Here is a 7,500-nt window from a genome sequence, read left to right as displayed (position 1 = left end):
AACTCATGAAAGAATCAGCCAATCGCAGCACCGCTTCCGGGTTTCAAAAGAAGCGAAAGTTTAGAGTCGCAGGTGGTGTCGTTCCCAACGCGAGCGAAATGAACGGGAGTCTCCATGGAGACGTTAATAGAACAATTATATAATCTCAGCTCCACATCGAAGAGTTAGAGGCATGTGCTTTGAGATAAACTGCATTGATTCTGGCGATCATAGTTTATTTTCAGCCACAATTTGAATTGTTTATATTTTTTTGTAACGAGGAACTAGGATTAGGGACTTCAATTCAATGTCGCATTGATCGGTGGTTCTCTACCCAAAAAGTTGCGGGAGTTTCTAAAAAAGGTTCTCAAGACGAATTCTAAATATGAACCTTTTCTTCAGCAGCCATGCTCCCTCTCTCCATCCCTGCCCCCAGTTCTGACATTAAACTACATGAGCCGGCACTTGTTTTCGCATGTAGGCCTATCTATCAATAACATGTTCGAACATTCAGCCAATCAAATTTGCATATCAGATATTTCAAATGTATCAACATGTAAAACGTCACTCTCCTGCGCGACTCTGCTCTGACATGACCGGAGAATGTCAAGAGTAGTCTAGTGTAGGCTAAAACAAAAAATTGATACATGTCTTAAAGTTAACAACAAAGTTACCAGGTCAGATATGTCTTCTTCTGAAGAACCAAAGAGGAAATATTTACGGGCGTACGACCCGGTATGTCTGAAATATGGATTTACGTATTTCGTGAAGAATGGTGAGCAAAAGCCGTTGTGTGTGCTATGCAACGAAATACTAGCTGATGAAAACCTGAAGCCCTCGAAAGTGCAAAGACATTACGCAAAAAAAAAAAACGCCAACTTTAAAGATAAAGACTTGGATTTTTTTCAACGTATGCGCCAAAACTTCGAGGCATCCCAAAAGACATTTGAACGTGACATCACTGTTCAGGAGCAGGATCCTATCTGGTGTCCTACCGCCGTTAAAAACCAAAAGGCCCATACGGTTGCAGAAGAGTTCAGAGCTACCAACTCTCACGGTTTCACCGTGTGACACACGCTGTTGCATGTTTTCACACGCACTCACGCCACACATCCAGTTTCTCACGCAAAAAAAAAAAATCTGATTTTGGGCCGAGATGCGTTCGTTCCTTTTCAAACTCCCCGGCGGTAAATGACGCTAAGGAGCGCATCTGTAACCCTATTCGCTGCATTACCCCAAAGAGTCCCGAAGTTACCGACAGAAGAAGAGTTACAAAGACAGAAACTCGGGAAGAGAATCCATCGCTGAAGAAAATCTTCATCTCCAATCTGAGCAACGACTAGGTATGTTAATGACATGTGGTTCAATTAAGTACTCACTCTCTTAAACTTTAAATCTTGAAAGAAATTATTCGTTTGTGTTTGTGCGTGTGAACTTGATTTTGTGTGGTGAATGTAAACTCAGCTGTCATAACAAGCAGCAGGAGAGCACCTTGTTAACCTTGTGGTATACTGCATGCTCAAAACATCATAACATTGTTTATTTAGGCTGCTCACATAGCATTTATCTTTTTATTAACAGGCCAAAGAAAACGACTCACTCTGAAGACTTTTCCAAACAGCACTTTGAACAGGTAAGATGTATTCCAAAGAATTTAACATAAAGACATTTGTCTTTCTTTTTGGCAGGTGTGGCTTGGCTACATCTGTTGCTTCTATTCATGCATGCATATATTGTGTCATACATGATGCAAACTATGCATGTTGTATCTGAACTTTGTTACAGTACACTTACAGTATTAATCAAAACAAAATATGGTATGTTTTTCCATTTTGTTCTTTGTTCATTCTCAATAGGTGGCAGGAACCAAAGAAGTTGAGAGGCTTGCTGCCGTCGCCAAGCTGGTCCTGGTGTTGCCACATTCAAATGCTGATGCTGAGAGGGTGTTTTCAGTTGTGGGACTGAACAAAACTAAGACCAGAAATAGCCTGGCATTGGATGGCACCCTGTCCTCAATAATGGCCATAAAGATGGCCGACCTGGAGCCCTGTTTGAGATGGGAGCCCCCCTCATAGGTCATCAAGGCCTCCAAGAAGGCCACAGGCCAGTACAACCTTGCCCACAGATCTTAGAAAATGACTAACCAGCTTCTGATCTGCATCTGATACCTCATTTTTTGTTATTTTTGTCATGTGTTGATCCATTGTATTGCTTAAAAAGGCTACTGTTTAAGCACTTTAAGCACTTTTTTTGTTTGATGGAACGTGTGGTTGGAGGCTTTGAATAATGAAAAATATTTCACCCTAACTAATCTTGTGTCATTTTTTGCTGAACATAAATCATTAAGTGCTCTTAAGAATACAATTATTAACAATATAGGTAAGGTTTCAGTTAAGAATTAGTTAAATACCATTGTAATCAAAATGTCAATCAACCTACCTTGGTCAAATCTTAAACACAGGTCTATTAATTAGGCTATATTGTGGTACATAGACAGTCATTTGGGCACAACAATAGTTTTCTGGTTGAATGTTCAGCTCAAGTCTAGAAGGCCCTACCAGTCATGATCAGATGAACATGAATCAGAATAAGTTCAGGTATTGCACATCTTCAGCATACCACCCAAAAATCCACTAGAATGCAGGAAATAACTAGCCTGACGATGTCATACTCATAATTCTAGTCAGAATATGAGTCTGATACCGCTCCATTAGGCTGTGATTATGGGGCGTGTTTCAACCGAATTTCAACTCTTCGCTCAATTGGATATACATAGAACCAATCAGAGCAACGTAGTATGACCATAACGTAGACCATGGGGCCAGCTGATATATTAAACTTTTACCGGATCCCGTAGGAAGGACGGCAAAAACATCTTTTCGATCGACAAATGCCTTGATCGCGTTTCTCTGTTCCTCTTTCAAAATGAATGTGCTGTCAATGTCTTCTAAAACAGACTCGAATCACCACATTTCAGCTCTCCACCGGCAGCCATGTTTGTTGAAAACAAATTCAACCCCTGACAAAATCTCACTCCAAGGTTTTTTGAAAAGTTGGCAGCTCTGAGAGTTTATGTTTTCAATGGTAAAACAGTGATATAGTATTAAGCCTAGTATTAGTAATACTAATAATAATAATAATACAATTGTTTAATTAATGGCCTGATGATTCATGCTGATTATTAATTATTGGGTTGCGACTGCACTGCGCTGGTATCACACACACACACACACACTGCGCTGCGCTGGTATCCTAACATTTGGGTCATGGAGCAAAAAAGGTTGAGAACCACTGATGATGTCACTGGTTTGATAACCGTTGTAGGTCAGGGAGCAACACTCACACACACACTCACACACTCACACACTCACACACACACTCACACACACACTCACACACACACGCACACACTCACACACTCTCTCACACACTCACACACTCACACACACACGCACACACTCACACACACACACACACACACTCACACACTCTCTCACACACTCACACACTCTCTCACACACTCACACACTCACACACACACGCACACACTCACACACACACACACACACTCACACACTCTCTCACACACTCACACACTCTCTCACACACACACACACACACACACTCACACACTCACACACACACGCACACACTCACACACACACACACACACGCACACACTCACACACTCACACACACACGCACACACTCACACACTCTCTCACACACTCACACACTCTCTCACACACTCACACACTCTCTCACACACACACGCACACACTCACACACTCACACACTCTCTCACACACTCACACACTCTCTCACACACTCACACACTCTCTCACACACTCACACACTCTCTCACACACTCACACACGTGCGCGAAGGACAGGGCATATGCACACACACTCACACGCACACACGAAGGACAGGGCATATGCCCACACACACACACACGAAGGACAGGGCATATGCACACACACTCACACACGAAGGACAGGGCATATGCACACACACTCACACGCACACACGAAGGACAGGGCATATGCCCACACAAACACACACACACACGAAGGACAGTGTGTTGCTACACTGTAAAACCAAACAGTTCTACTAACTTATTAACATTATCTAGGGTTAGGGTTATTAACATTATCTATTCAGTACTTAAAACCTGGTATTGAGTTGACCCAACTTTAAATGTATTAGTTTTCTGAGCAAGTTTACTTGAGTAAACATTACCTGATAACTAATATTATTTTTAGTATCATTCAAACGTGACGTCTGACGTCATCAACGTCGTTGCAGGACTAGTTCAGAACAGAATCAGAGACACGATTGCGGAGATCTTGTGATGAGAGACGGAGACAGCAGACTTAATAAATGTTTAGCATCAGTTAGACTTCTATAAGCACGTTCCTCCTGTAGAAGAGGAGTCGACCGAAGGAGATATTTTAGTAATCCTGTCGCTGCTAAGCGTCCTTATCTGGTAAGTAAACGGTTTTGAAACGGTTTTCAGTCGTTTTCATTGTGCGGTTAGCTGATCGCTAACGTCTTCTGCAACTAGCCTTATGCTAACGTTAATCAGTCCCCCCAGGAGTGTGTGTGTGTCTGTGTGTCTGTGTGTGTCTGTGTGTGTGTGTGTGTGTGTGTGTGAGTGTGTGTGTGTGTGTGTGTGTGTGTGTGTGTGTGTGTGTGTGTCTGTGTGTGTGTGTGTGTGTGTGTGTGTGTGTGTATGTGTGTGTGTGTGTTAAAAGAGCTCGACTTTCTGAAGTAAACTTCCTCCCCAAACTTTCCCAGAGGAGAGAACCAGGCTACCCTTGAACAGACGAGACTGCAGATCTTAGAAGAAGTTGAAAAGACAGAGAAAAATCAGTTACTGATTGAAAAACTCATGCGAGACGACCTTTGCTCTACGCCGTAAAGACATTGTTGAGAGTGAACCGCCAGTTAACGACTTCCTGAATAGCTGGCCAGCCTTGAGAATGGAATCACAGGTAACAACTGCTTTTCTGTGTCCCATACTCAAAACAGTTGTAAGAAAATTCTGACACCCGTTGTAGGAGCCGCATTTAAGTTTTTTGTATTTGGAATGATTTATTGATTTTTTCCCCCTTTTTTGTGGAATTGCGAGTGTGCGCCCTCTATAGGTGGTGACAGTGCCACCCTTGAAATGGCTGCCAGACACGCATGACGGGGAGAAGGCGGGCGCAATTACCGTCATTGACCTCAGTGCTGAGGCCGTGAACCACGCTGTCTCCGTTTTGGGCCTGTTCAGCTTGTTGCAGCGTTTAGTTATTTGGACTTTAAAACTGCAATTGCATCCTTATTTTTGTGACAATTTTTCTACAATAAAACCGGCAACATTGGATGGTCAAACTCCCTTTGTATTGGATTATTGGACAGAACTGCGAGTCTTGACATTGCTTCTCCTGCTTTCTCCATGGTGGTAAAATCAACTAGGACATAGGAATAGGATCTAGGGGTTTAAAGGAAAAAACTCGAAACTGTTTTTGCCACTACACCCGTATTAAACGGGAAGGTTTAAATGAGATATTTCATTGTATGACACGGACACGGCAAGATGCCAAAAATATAAGTATTTACTGATTCTGTCAATATGTCTGTGTTTGTGTGTTTGTGTGTTTGTGTGTCTGTCTGCAGGGTTATTCAGTTCCACCGCATTACAAATGTGAACCTGCGCAACACATTCTACTCAGAGCTTGACCGATACACACCACGACTGATCATTCTACTCGGAGCTTGACAGATACACACCACGACTGATCACCTTGTACAGGCAGAAGGCATCACGGACTGGCAAGACAGCAGAGGTGCTACGGGTGATCCTCGAGGCTTATGACCTTCAGGTATGTCTAGGGTTAACTGCACAACAGTGATCACATTTTGTTTGTTACTGAAACTTTAATATTAGTTGATACTATGTATTATTAATTGCCAAGGAATCTGTCAGCTGATAGTGATCAAACATCAGACACATTTATGAGTTATTGTTGAGAGGGCCTAGACAAGCAATGAAAAAGTTCAAATATATTCTTGCAATGATTATTATTTTAATATGTCAAGGAATATCATGATGTCAATTTGAGACGCACTTTGTCCCTTTGTGCACTTCCTGTCTACCTGCGTGAGGATGTTTCGGTGTTCAAGACCTGCAATGTAAGTCCTGTTAATATCCATAAATAGAACAAAATCTGAATGTGTCTGAAAATAATTCCTGTATATTTTTGCATTCCAAGTCTGTCTGTCAGTTTTTTTTGTAAGTGTTTCCATTGAAACTCTCCTGGTAATTGTATTGATGGTGTTTTTGTTTTGCAGGAGGAAGAGGAGCCAGATTTCGATGATGCTCCTGTTGCTCTCCTTACATCGGGTCCCGACCCCTTCAGCTGCGGGGAACGTCTTTGTCGTTGTTGAAGGCAATGTTGTTTTGAATGGGGTGCAGAGGTTTTCTGAGGCATTTATGTTTATGTTGTTTGGCCTGACATATGCTTTCAATTTAGAATATCCCCAAAAAAACTCACGCACACATTCTCATGCATACAGAAAATTTGTATGTGTCTGGATGACAACAAACCTCTGAAACTGTCTTTCTTCAGCGTTGCAATAATGTTAACTTCTGCTAGCGATGCAAATCCTATGAAGACGGCTGGAAGGGCATTCAAGTGGAAGTGTAGTGCTACTGTTGAGGTCGTGTAGGTCGCTGAGAGGGATGTTAAAACTTACTCTTCAAAACCAAACTCTCACAAAGTTAACGTCATCCCTTTCAGCGACCTACACGACCTAAACAGCAGCAGCACTACACACACACTTGAATGCTTTACACACACACTTGAATGCTCTACACAAACCTTATAATCCTTAATAAACAATAAACAATAAACAACATCAACAGCAGCACTACACACACACTTGAATGCTCTTCCTGCCGTCTTCATACGCGTCGATAGATAGATAGATGCGTTGCCTATATGCGTCGGTATGCACCTTCAAAAGAGATTTGTTGAACTAAACGATTTGTTGTTGATTTGTTAACTTTGTTACGCTGTTCTTTAAAGCTTTGATGCAATCTTTTGTTTTGTAAGTAGTTTTACAAGAAAAATAAATAATGTGATACATCTTAAGTTTTTCTCATCTCACTCTTTTTAATAGAAATCTTACATAGATTTGAATGTTTCTTGTAGAGTAACTTTCAGTTTAAAGTCAGTTTGTAAACAGAACCAGAAAATCAGTATATGTGGTAAATAATTAAAAATAAGTAGTGCTCACTTAAAAAAGTTAGCTTATTAAGTATTATTTACTCAGAATAATTAAGTTGAACTCTTAATATTAAGTGCATTGAACTTGATTTTTAATGCTTAAAACGTAATTTTATTTTGTGTTGTTGAGTGAAAATACATAAGTACATAGAGGTTAAAGATGTAAGTATGAAAATAATTGAATATGAGTTCAGAGAACTTAAAAATTATGAAAATTATAACAAAATAAATGAGTATAGCCGAT

At 41.0% G+C, this 7,500-nt stretch overlaps 1 protein-coding gene across 1 annotated transcript in view; it reads right to left on the bottom strand.

Moving 5' to 3' along the window:
* LOC105889705 (pannexin-1) overlaps positions 1-118 on the bottom strand; it is a 10,445-nt gene extending 10,327 nt beyond the window's left edge. Inside the window, exon 1 of the mRNA XM_031574090.2 lies at positions 1-118. This exon is cut by the window's left edge and continues 373 nt beyond it. The gene's annotated coding sequence lies outside the window, so the exon portion shown is untranslated.
* Positions 119-7,500: the final 7,382 nt, after the last annotated feature.

This window comes from Clupea harengus, chromosome 9, assembly GCF_900700415.2.
Source record: "Clupea harengus chromosome 9, Ch_v2.0.2, whole genome shotgun sequence".
Lineage (NCBI taxonomy): Eukaryota > Metazoa > Chordata > Actinopteri > Clupeiformes > Clupeidae > Clupea > Clupea harengus.
This window is presented reverse-complemented; position numbering and strand designations above follow the sequence as displayed.